Source organism: Pogona vitticeps, chromosome 6, assembly GCF_051106095.1.
Source record: "Pogona vitticeps strain Pit_001003342236 chromosome 6, PviZW2.1, whole genome shotgun sequence".
Classification (NCBI taxonomy): Eukaryota; Metazoa; Chordata; class Lepidosauria; order Squamata; family Agamidae; genus Pogona; species Pogona vitticeps.
Window position 1 is genome coordinate 44891999 of NC_135788.1, and position 13029 is coordinate 44905027.

Genomic DNA, 13029 nt, shown 5'->3' on the forward strand with positions numbered 1-13029 from the left:
TGCTGTATCCATGTTTTGTCACACATCAGCAGTGTGGCTTTCCAGCTTTCCTTGCCCCATGTATGTGCAGTGAATGAGCAGAGCCTTTCCCCCAACTTCTGAAAGCAGTCTCTGAGTTGTTGTAAGTTCAGGGCAACCTTTATGCAGTCAGTTATGTTATGCAAGAGAGAGACTTATAAGGGTGGGTATGCACTGAAAGTTTACATTATTTTTCCAATCATATGCTGTATCCATAAATGCAGACTTGAATCAGCACTGAGGAGGGGTAGGACCAAGCATAAATACCACAAGTATATTGGCTGGATAGCTCAATGGCTTCGATGTTTGGCTGCTTAGCCAGAGGTTGGAAATTCAATACCCCAGTATGCCTTCTATTACTAGAGCCAACTTGTGTGGCTTTGGACAGTCTGCCCAGTCTCAGGGAGCCCCCAGAAAAAGGAAATGGTTAACCACTTCTGAATATTATTTTCTCAGAAAACCCTAGAAAGTGTTGCCGTAAGTCAGAAATAACTTGATGACACGTGATTATTATTCCTAATCACAGAGAAATATCAGTTATTGCTCTAACAACCCAACTCTGACCCCTGCATCCTACTGCTTTCAGCTCTTATCTTCACATATACTCCTATTTCAGCATAATAGGACCTATTTCAGACCTCTTGTAGAGGTGTCAGTGTGACATTATCCCATTAAGGATGAGAGGCTGATAATATGACTGGGACCAAGTGTGATCAAAACTATACACATTGACTGTGCTTTAGGTGGTAAATAACAATAATATATAAAGTTGATAAGAGTTATACTTCAGCCATTACTGATGATGACATTTAATTTTATATGATTACAGTGGTGCCCCGCATAGCGAGGTTAATCCGTTCCGGATTAACCCTCGCTATGCGAAATTGTCGCTAAACGGGTAGGGGAAATGTATTGAAACGCATTAAACGAAGTTTAATGCGTTTCAATACATTTCCCCTACCCGTTTAGCGATGATTTCGCATAGCGAGGGTTAATCCGGAACGGATTAACCTCGCTATGCGGGGCACCACTGTAATCATATAAAATTCCAATACCTTTGTTACTTACCCATTCAGCGAGGATTCCAGTTGCCGGCAGCCATTTTCGCGCCTTCGCTAAGCGAGGGCAGGGTGCGAAAACGGCTGCCGGCAGCCATTTCCGGGCTTCCGGCGGCCATTTTGGAACCGCCGATCAGCTGTTCGGTGGCTCCAAAATGGCTGCCGCAATACCCGATCTTCGCAATGCGGGTTTTCCCCATTGCGACGATCGGGGATGTTTCCGTATAGCGATCCCAAAAAAGGGATCGCTATACGGAGACATCGCTATACGGTGCACTCGTTAAGCGAGGCACCACTGTAAATCACTTATCCTCTAATCTGCATATAAATGTACTAGAACTGAAACAGAAATTTATTTCACAAACATTTGATGAGCAATAAAGCCTTGTAGTTACTCTGTTTAAAGGTGCAATACTTAAGTTCCGTAAAAGGCATTTGGATTCTGAGAATCAACACGAAGACTACACAAGATTTCAAGTAATAAATGGTTCACTAGAAAGCCATTTTTTTCCTGGAATGGCTATCTGCTTTCAGGAGTGTGGATGAGGGAGATGACACCTTTGAGGCTAAAAACTTCATTTTAGTTTAAGGTTTTGTGGATTACAATCTACTTCTTCATACACAAATATCTGCTCTCTAAAAACTATCATCTACCTTTACTAACACCCTTAGAAGCATTCCAAGCCCCTTCTAGGATTTTTCTTCAACCTGAGGAAAGCCTTTTTAAGCTCAACCCAATCTGGTAGCTTTTCTAGCCAAGACCTGTCTGGTTTCTTTAAACTCTAAGCAGTAACTCACCTATTCATTAATTGAACCCCATCCAGCACCTTTCTTAATCCAGTGCTATCTGCTTGCTTTGCTAAAGCCTATCTGGCATTTGAATCATTAATCACAATATTCTAAATATTCCTCTTCCACCTTAGAGATTGTGGTTCTGCTATGATGTAACTGGCCAAGATATGCTTAGGGTAGTTAATTTACTTGTATGTCACACTGTGAAATATACATATACATATCTGCTATGAAGCCTGGGATAATAAGGGCTATAAATGGAGAATTTTTAAACACCCGTTGTCATGTTGGGGAAGCATTCTCAGTAGGAATATGCATATGAGTATGTGTGTGTGACTGTCTATGGTATATATATATAAATGAATATACAGTATGTCCTTTGAATTAAGGGTGTGTGTGTTAATGAGAGAGTATGTATATAAAAGAGAGAGGTGGCTGTACTCACTGTAGTTTTAAAGCCATCCGCTGTTTTTAGAGGGGCCCCAATATGGGCCCCTCTATTTCCCCCCCATAAAAGGAATATGACCCACAGGCAATAATAATAATAAACTCAAGGCTTTGAGAAAACGATGGGGTTTGAGGGGGGATTTGAAGCAAGGAAAGGTTTCACCTTCACACATTTGGGAGGCACTCGCAGACATAAGGGGTGGGAGGGCAGAAGAAGTAAGTTGCAACTATCTAACAAACTGCAACAGAGCACAGAGTTCTGACTCCTGCCCTCTGAAGATGCCAGCCACAGAGACTGGCGAAATGTTAGGAAGAAAAACCTTAAGAACACAGCCCGGAAAACCCACAACAACTATTGGATCCTGGCTGTGAAAGCCTTCGAGAATACATTGCTTCAAATCTGATTGCAAACCTAGTATACATAGGTTTCAAAGATTGATTTAGCTTTAAATTGTTTAGGGCTTTCTGTATATACCATACCTTGTCTGCACAGAAGTCTGCTGTGTTAGTCCTGCTATTTTGCTTCCTTTATTTATGAAGACCTTTGGTATATTGATTGGCCATCATTGCTTCCTGTATCCTGTTGTTGTTGTTTTCCTTGAGTTTAAGAGATCAGAACACTGAGCAGTTAATAAATAGATAGAAAAGTTGCTTTAGTTTTATTGCTGCTTCTCTCAGGACTTCTTGTACCCTTCCATGAAATGATAGTGTGTTGTTTGTTACTATAACAGTAGTTGGTGGTACATAACAGGTATTGTTTTGTCTCAATTCCTGTTGAGGGAATAGTTTTGTCTTGGCTCAGAAGCCCTTCTGTTGTCTCAAATGTGGTTACTTGACTAGAGAATGGTTGTCACTACATTAGGATCAATAGATCATGCCAACTCCCTTGTCTCTCAGCTCACAAAAGGGAGGGAGGGAGAGGGAGGCAAGAATTGCCCTGATATTTTCACTGTATTTTGCTGAGCTCTATCAGCATTTTAAAAAAAAAGATGCATAGAAATGTTTGTGAAATTTCTTGAGATGGGAAACCTTATGTCCTGGGTATGAAACTGGTCCTTTGGGGTCCCCATTTGATCATCTATGGCCACACCTGTTTCTCCATGACCCTACCATTGGCTTGTTTCTCCGTTCTTATATTAATATTTTCCCTTGTTCTGAAATAATGAAATGTCTCTTGTGGCAGTAAAAGCATTCTGCTAAATTATGCAGACATTTCTGATCCCATTCTTGGTCTATCTACCACTTCAATGTAGCTCACAATAAAATCCTTTTTAATTATCTTAAAGGTTTTTCATTCACCTTTGTTTTAGTGATAACTTGCTTAATCGTTTTGTAGTGTTGGTCACAATCCTTGGTGTTCATGTAAGGTTTGTGTAATTTGCCATAGCTAATTGCAGCTTATTGACAGGATGCTCAGGCATGTCTCATTCATGTGCCTGTTTGTACACCTCACTGAACAAGCTAAATGCAGCTCAGCATCTCATCAATTAACTGCAACTAGCTGGGGTAAGTTGTGCAGACCTTGTGCAAACTCCAGTGGGAATGTGGTGATTCTAGCTTATTGTATGTTATTTGCATTGTTGCTAAATACTTTGTAGGCTGCCTTGAGCCAACAAGGCAGGGATGGTAGGATATAAACAAAATGAATGAGTATATTGTGTCTCTTGGGCTGAAAGAAGTCCTCCTTCCTCCCTATATACCGTTATTTGGCATGTCAATTCTGGAGTTGATTTCAGGGCCAGCATCAACAGATGATGTTGTAGACATTTGCTAAGTCCCATATTCCAGGTAGTTCCCAGTTCTTGGAGCCTCTGTTTCCCTCTCCTGCTACCTATTTACCTGTCCTTTCTTTGTGGGTTGTACCAAGGATAGGGAACAGCCAGGCCAAGAGGCTCCAGGGACTGGGCAGGGTTGCCAAGTCTTAGAGCATTTCCCACAGTAACTCAATTTCCTTAAGGTACTGTACTTTAGCAATCTAAATATTGACTAGGTTTCAATAATTACAAAACTCATTCATTGGGGAAAAAAACCCAGATCTACCAAGAAGCTGAAAAGTCTTTTAGGGAAGTGTTCAGTTCATATGGTCTTCTCTTTTTTTTAACATGGAAGACTTCAATAAAGGCTTTAAGTGTCACAAATTCCTTTGCAGTAACGTTTTCTTTGAAACAATATGCGGAATTGACATCCCTTTTGAGAACAAACTCAATTATGTATAAGTGATTGGTGCCTGAAGGTGTTCTCTTTGAATTCCAGTAGCAGAGTTACTATATTAACTCAAAAATGAAGGCAGAAGATTTTATGAAAACAAAGGGGAAGTGACTGGGCAGAAAAGAAGAGAAAAATTCGACAAGAAACAAGAAGAGTGGAAATCAAGTGGATGATCAGGATCAGAGGCAGAAGGAAGCTCAACTAGAGTAGAGGAACAAGCGAGAAGGTACTGTATAAAGGAAAGTGCACTACAGAAACAAGAGGGTCCAGGAGGAGGAAAGAAAACCTCAACAATAAAGAGAGACTAAATGAATAAAAGTGAAAGATGAAGTGATTAAAGACTGTAGGATAAAATGGGTATAAAACGGTATAACGATGAATACGAAAAATAGAGCACCCAATTGCTCTAATGTCGCTCCTAATAATTGAGAAGGCAGAAAACTAAATATCATTGGTCTAGAGTTTACTCTTTGGCTTCTTTCACCATGCATGCCACCAACTACCTTGCAGCCATGGGAGCCTATCATCATCACCTTTGGAACAAGGCTCTACCTGCTCTTCAGTCTTCACCTGATGAGTATAAGGCTCATGGACTTGCCTTCCACCAAGAAGCTATGGCCCTCCCCTGACAGGAGCAAATCACAGCCTGCCATGTTATCAAAGCTACATGCAAACACATGGCTACTGCAATTGCAGTACCTAGATATGCCTGGCTGAGATCTGCCCATATATCAGAGGATTCATGGTTGCAAATTGAAGACTTGCCATTTGATGGTAAAGGCCTCTTTGATGCGAAGACTGATGAGATTCTTGACAACCTGCAAAAAATGAGAAAAATAGCAAGTTCTTATAATACCCAGTCTTACTTCCGTCCTCGACGATATCAGTGGCACCGTACTTACCTGTACCAACAATACCGTCCACAGTCCTACAGACAGAGGTACAGTACCAACAATCCTCCTCCTCATCCTTTCCATACCACCAATCTTGACAACAACAGCATCCCCAACAATCCTTCCGGCACCCAGACAAGCAAACCAAACAAAATCTTTGACTGTCTCACCAACCAGATCCGCCCACATTACATTCCTCAACCCATCAACTCCACCCATCTTGCAGCCCATCTTCCAGCCTGGGCCACAGTCGCCACCAGCAACATGGAATATTCCTCAAGAGGTGCCAATTTCTAAGAACAGTTCTCCTTAGTTGACTAGCCAGGTTGTGGGGAGGGGGGGTATAGTTGAAAGTGCAAACCAATCTATCTTGGATGATCACTTCCTTGAAAGACTGTTTGGCTTCCTGGTGGATCTGTTTGTTTTCAATGAATTAATTTTGTTTTTATTGAAACCTGCTCAATATTTAAACTGATAGGGTACCTTAAAGAAATTCAGTTAATGTGGGGAATTAGTATTTAGTTAGACTACACAGGTTTTCTTTTATTGCTTGATTACAGTACAATGTTGCTCTTGTTTTGGGTGGCTAGGTCTTAGAGCATTGCCTGAAATCTCAGGGAATTCCTATACTTCCCATGGTCTCCAGTTGGAGAGGCAGAATTCAAGGTAAGTGGTGCTGGAGAAGGAAACAGACTGATTTTTGTGTGTGACATGGCTTTAAGCTCTAAGCACAAAATCTTGGTTGGAATGGTATCAAAAACTGCACTTTCTGAGCCGTCAAGCATGCAGCCCCCATTTTCCTCCTCCTTGCCTCTGTACAGACCCTTGCCATATTATATGGTTAGCCAAATTTCGTCCAGATTTTGGGCCCATAAACCTGGATTCTTGTTATTCCATTCTCACAAGCTGACCCAAAAGGTTTAAGGACACCCCCCATAACTCTTGCCTGCTCTGCCTCTCCAGCATCACAAGATCCACCCCCATCTCAGGTTCTGGACAGAAATTGCAGGCAATGTGATGCTGCTAACCTGGTGGTAACTATAGTGAGGAGTAAGAGAAAAGGAAAGAAAGCATAAGCCTCCAAATCCATTGCATTTTCTGAATTTGTTGCTGGTGGTGATTTAACCCACAAAGAAAGGAAAATAAATAGGCAGTGTAACGGGGAGTTGAGGGGGCTTCTTTGGAGGATCCTGCCAGAACTCTCCACCAAAAACCTTAGGAACCAAATACTAGTTAGCAGGATCAGGTAGCCATTTAACCACTGAAAATATATATACAGTACTTGTATATACATATATGGATACATTTACAGATACACATTTAGAAATAATTATGGTAGTTTTGGTTTGAAAATACAGTATCATATACCTTAATGAGATGACTGTGATTAATTGACTAGAGTTTCTACCTGCTTTAGCTTAACTCTAATTACTAGTCCCAACTAGAGTAGATTCTCTGAATCAGGTGCTGAAGTAAATTGCACTGATTCAGTGGGTCTATTCTATTTGGGGCCAGCAATTAGATTTATTTATTTTTATTTATGTATTTATTCGATTTTTACCCCGCCCCTCTAGACAACGTCTACTCGGGGCAGCTTACATAAGTTAAAACACTTTAAAATAGCATATAAAATGCAATTATACAATTAATTCTAAGCAACAGATTTCCAAGATGGCAATACTCAAAAGAAGAAAAAGAAAGAGAAAATCACTTAATTGACTGGGGGGAAGGCCTGTTTAAATAACCAAGTTTTTAATTGGCTTTTGAAAACACCCAGCGAGGGTGCCAGCCGAATTTCAGTAGGAAGGGTGTTCCACAGCCGAGGGGTGACCACCAAGAAGGCCCAGTTTCTAGTTTTCTCCTTCTGGGCCTCCCTCGGTGTCAGTCCCCTCAGCCGTCCCTGCTGGCTATGTCGGGTGATTCGGGTAGATCTGGGCGGGAGGAGGCGATCTGCCAAATATTGAGGTCCCAAACCATTTAGGGCTTTATATGTAATCATTAACACTTTGAAGTCGATGCGGAAATGAATAGGTAACCAGTGCAGTGCAGCCAGAGTGGGGGAGATGTGCTGATATTTTCTCACCCCACTAAGAAGCCTGGCTGCTGCATTCTGGACCATCTGAAGTTTCCGCATGAGCCTCAAAGGCAGCCCCACGTAGAATGCATTACAATGGTCTGATCTCGAGATTACGAGCGCATGGACTAGAGTAGTGAGGGCCCCCCCATCAAGATACGGCCGCAGCTGGGCAATCTGCCATAGATGAAAATAGGCGGAGCGAACCATGGACGCCATCTGGGTTTCCATGGTAAGCGCCAGGTCCAGATGCATCCCCAAGCTGTGGACCTCACTCTTTGCGGCAAGGGTTGTCCCTCCAAAGGAGAGGGAGTCACCTATGCTGCAGACAGAAGGGCCACCCACCCTCAAGACCTCCGTCTTGTCCGGGTTCAGCCTCAATCCATTTGATTGCATCCATTCCAGTACAGTCTCCAGGCAGCGCTGGAGGGACCGGACGGCATCCACTGAAGTTGGTGTAAAAGATATGTAGAGCTGTGTGTCATCAGCCTACTGATGACACGATGCCCCACACCCCCTGATGACCCCACCTAGCGGCCTCATATAGATGTTAAACAGCATTGGGGAGATAATCGACCCCTGTGGAACCCCACAATTGAGATTCCACGGGGCCGAGACATTCTCCCCAAGCTGTACTCTCTGGGCGCGGTCCTCCAGGAAGGAGCGGAGCCAGGCAAGTGCCAGGCCACCAACTCCCAACTCGGAGAGCCTTTATATGTCTCTGTTCATTGTGCAGGTGTTATCTGTTGATTTCAAGCCTTCTACTCTCTTTCTGTATAGTCAACATATTAATAAAATGTTCAAATTAAAATATAATTATATTTTATTCATTGCCAATAGTATTCAATTCAGATGGTCAACCAAAGTTGTCAACTTCAGCAATATTCTGTACTCTTAAGTCCATAAAATCTGGGAAGCAAATTAGTCTCCAACTCAATAGAAGTCAACACACTTACCTGGGAATGAGCCATTGAATGTAGTATTGACTGAGTTTCCCAAAAGCATCTGGTAGACCACCGTAAGAATGGAATCCTGAACTAGATAAGCCTTTTGTCTGATTCAATATGGCTCTTCTTATGCACTTCCAAAGATATATCTTAAGGGTTCCAGTACAACTGCTTTGCCATAATGGCTGAAAATGGGATATTGTCCCTGAAGATGCCTTCAGGCATCACCACCACCACAATATTATGGATAGTTTTATTGAGGCAAGTATCTCTCTGTACTTTATCTGGTTTTGAATTTCCTCTTTGAAACACACATTTGCTATAAGGTAGTTTTGATCTCCCTGAATATGAAAATCATACTGAGTGAATTAATTTTTGAGTTTATGATAGATCTCTTCTTTCATTCTTTTCTGTACTCTCGATGGGGTTGAGTCAATATTAGATCACTCCATGCCAGAATTTATAGCAAGTCTACCAGGACAAAGAGCACCTTGGAAAGCACAACTAGATTGCTGTTTGTCAGTTACTTATGAATTATGAAACCTAAAACATTCAATTCCTCAGCTTGTTTGACTCATATTTCCAAGGCAGCTAGTATATGATGACACTACTACAAATAGCAGTGATGGACTGTTATTATTTTCTTTCTCATCATTTATATGCCTCCATTCTACTAGGTGGCGTTCAAGCCAGAATAGCAAAATATCACCATAAAACATATCATAAAAAGTGCAAAATGGCAGCAAAATAAACAAACAACACTAATATAAAAAGCTCACCTCCCTGAAACCCCATTATCCTACTCAAAGGCAATGAAACAAACACAAATGCAATCAGATAGCAAATTAAAGTTATTACCAAAAATTAATTACCAAAAAGCCCAGTCAACATAGGACAGACATTGCCTGCAGCCTAAAGGATAACAAAGAGCCCAAGATAGAATCTCATTGAAAAGAAAATCTGTAATTGGGGCTTAATCACGAATCTAAATCTCATGTTAGCCTGACCTAGAGCAGATCCACTGAAATGAATATGACCTTTCAGCCACAACTGATTTAAAAGGGTGTGTGTGTTATGATTATCTCACCTGACAGGCAAGCTCACATGAGATCAGGTGGTCTTGAATATGAACATTCTACTGTTCTAAAATATGTATGGTGTTTAAGACATAGGTGGAAGTGTCTGCATTTTGTTCCCTAAAACATACTTAGCTGTGTTTTGGTTGGGGCACATGTACCCCCTCCAGATGTCAGAGGGCAACTCTCATAAATTCTTACTGGCTATGCTGACTGCAATTGGTGGGAACTGGATGACCATGCATTCCTCATCCCTGAATTAAAGCTTCCATTTCTTGCCTACTCAATGCCAACAAGAGTAGATTTGAGTTCTCTAACTAATGATAGCAAGAAAATGTTGTTTCTTGTTTCTTCACAATACACATTCTGTGAGGAAGTTGCAACTAAGTTAGGTTTGAACTGGCTGAACCCAGTTCCTGTGAAGTACCTTTAAGAAATCAGATTATCTCCTATCATTTGAAACGTGATTTGACACTCCCAATATACCTTATATTTAATGATATCTAAGGCAGCATTGACCTTGATTATGATGAAGTTAACAAATTCCTCATCATCTCTGGCAAGGACAGTAATACTGTAAGTACCTTCCAGAACAAATCAATGAAACATGCAGTTTGTTAACTTGCTTAACTGGGATAAGTGGATTAGCAGTTGCTATTAGATATGCAGCAGAAGGGAGAGATCAGAAAAAGTAAGAGGTCAGATGTAACTCAAGAAATATCTACTTTTCAGTGTGACCAGAAGAAAAAATAAATAAAAGGCCTGGGTGAATATTTTGTACTTTGAAACTTAAGCTAACAAACAGCTGCCTTTGAGATTATACTTACTGAAGATAAATTTGAGTGTCTGATTTTAAAATCTTCTGTAAGTTTTGGAGTATTATAGTGCTATTTTCTACGAGCAAAGTATTCAGCAGTATGACTGCTGTATTTTGTTCATCCCATAGAAGGCAATTGGGTCCAAATTAATCACATTCATTGGATTTAATTCAGTGTCTGACTTTCCTCACTGAATTCAGTGAGGCTTAAGAGCAACTCACTTGGTCTGGATCCAGTCCTATGGGACCCATTCACTATGGCAGAATGAAGTAAAGTGAACATCCATCAACTTGTTATCTGACCTTCATATTGTAATTTAGAATTTGCCAGAAACCTCTCAGAAAAAAGAGAGAGAAGAATATGCCCTAGATCTGTAGTTCTCAAGGTTCTTTTTTAAAGTATGTAGACCACTTGAATATTGCCGGTTATCTCAGAGGACTACTTAATTTTGCTATTGTTCTTCAGATCAAATCCCATACATCAGTCATGGTCTAATTTGTTAGAAAACCTTCACTGTTTTCATCATTGTCAGAAGTGGTACACCACTCTGCTACACAGCCTTGCTTAGCTTGTTCAGTAACCTGTCCTGCTTCCTGGGCAAAATAACCTTAATAATTTTTAACAGAAAAAGGAAAATGAATTGCAAGACGAAGTCTTTTTTTTATTCTTTTACTACTTTAATGTGTCATGTGGTGCACGAGTGATTTGCAGACCATAGTGTGAGAACCTCTGTACTAAACCTTTAACTCACTAATTGTAACTATTTCAACCACTAATCAAGACATCCTTTATGATAATTAAAACCTCATTTGTGACAGATACAAGAGTGTTTCCCATTGAGCTTTCCCACTCCTGAAGGATTAGATTAGGATTAGTTCAGCACATTTAAGACCAAGTCTAACACTACTGTAGTGCCAACTGCCCCATAAACAGAGGTGAATACTAAAACAATGGTGTGGAATCGATGATGAATGCACCTACCACATGTACCCACTGCTCCAGAGGGCTATGGCAAATGCTGCATGAAGTGTCACGGGAAGGGCCTGGCATAGCTTCTGCAGAGGGCATCAACCAAATGCTTAGCTCTGAAGATAGAATGTGATACTGGATCAGAAAGGTGGGCTCCTCAAAGAGGCTTGCCTACAATTGCTTTCCTGCAAGTGCTGCAACAGGATAGCAACCAGTATAGCTCCCAGGCACAGCCAACCCAGTATCTTGATCAGAGGGCTCTCCTGCATTGGGGCTAGAGCCAATTGTTTGCCCAGGCAGGGCAGGTGCCAGGCTTTTTCCACCCTAGGCAAGAATAATTACTTCCACCACCCTCAGCCAATTTTCAAAAACAAATTGTAGGAAAAACAAAAAGTACAAAAGTTGAAATAGTGAAAATTTTATTTTAAAAAACAGACAACAAGTAATACAGGGGTCAGGGAACTTTTTTACCTCCCCCCCAATTTTTTTTATATACACTGACATTACCCCCTTGATTTGAAAGGAAGGAAATGATACATTATTTTAATTCAAAATCTTATTTAATCTACACAGGCTGTATACCAAACTAGCAGGATGCACCAAATTTAATAAAAATGTGCACTATTTTTCCTGGAACACATTGCACACCAGCCATGGGGTGGTATAGGGAGTAGTAAGGTGTTCAACATGCCTAGCAAGTTGCATTAGATTTTTTGCTAGCTCGCAGAGGATTTAATCATCATCAGTGGCTGCCAGAGTGGTGCTAGCAATGAGGTGTTTGCTAGATACTTCAAGTTGGTGTGTGTGTGTTCCTACCACTTTCATCATTCTGTGTGTAGTATGCAAAAAAGAACAAACCAGGCTAAAGGTCATGTCACCCACCCTGGTGCCACAGCCCAACATCAAAGGACCAGTGCACTATTTTTTTATCATCATCCATGGAAAACTCATCAGTGGCCAGATAACTGAAAAAGATCAGTTTACATCCCAATCCCAAAGAAGGGTAGTGCCAAAGAATGCTCCAACTACCGTACAATTGCACTCATTTCACACCTTAGCAAGGTTATGCTCAAAATCCTACAATGTAGGCTTCAACAGTATGTGGACGGAGAACTCCCAAGCTGGATTGTGAAGGGGCAGAGGAACTAGAGACCAAATTGCTAACATGCGCTGGATTATGGAGAAAGTCAGAGAGTTCCAGAAAAACATCTGCTTCTGCTTCATTGACTACGCAAAAGCCTTTGACTGTGTGGACCACAACAAACGATGGCAAGTCCTTAAAGAAATGGGAGTGCCTGACCACCTTATCTATCTCCTGAGAAATCTATATGTGGGACAGGAAGCAACAGTTAGACCTTATTTAACTTATATGCAGAATACATCATGCAAAAGGCTGGACTAGATGAATCCCGAGACGGAATTAAGATTGCCAAAAGAAATATCAACAACCACAGATATGCAGGTGATACCACTCTGATTGCAGAAAGTGAGGAGGAATTAAAGAACCTCTTAATGAAGATACAAGAGGAGAGCACCAAAAATGGTCTGAAGCTCAACGTCAAAAAAATTAAGATTGTGGCCACTGGTCCCATCACCTCCTGGCAAATAGAAGGGGAAGATATGGAGGCAGAGAAAGATTTTACCTTCTTGGGCTCCATGATCTCTGCAGATGGGGACAGCAGCCACGAAATTAAAAGACGCCTGCTTCTTGAAAGGAAAGCGATGAGAA

General features: G+C 41.2%; 1 protein-coding gene and 1 long non-coding RNA gene across 7 annotated transcripts in view; both read left to right on the forward strand.

The window, feature by feature from the left end:
- Positions 1–13029, forward strand: part of RBMS3 (RNA binding motif single stranded interacting protein 3) — a 1057118-nt gene that overhangs the window by 38068 nt on the left and 1006021 nt on the right. The gene's annotated exons all lie outside the window — the stretch shown is intronic.
- Positions 1–13029, forward strand: part of LOC140708174 (uncharacterized) — an 80955-nt gene that overhangs the window by 36665 nt on the left and 31261 nt on the right. Inside the window, exon 1 of one of the 3 annotated variants that reach the window (XR_012088347.2) lies at positions 1680–6082. The exons of the other annotated variants lie outside the window; for them this stretch is intronic. This is a non-coding gene — a long non-coding RNA (uncharacterized LOC140708174). Of the gene's footprint in view, positions 1–1679; positions 6083–13029 lie in introns of those variants that run through there. 3 annotated transcript variants of the gene reach the window in all.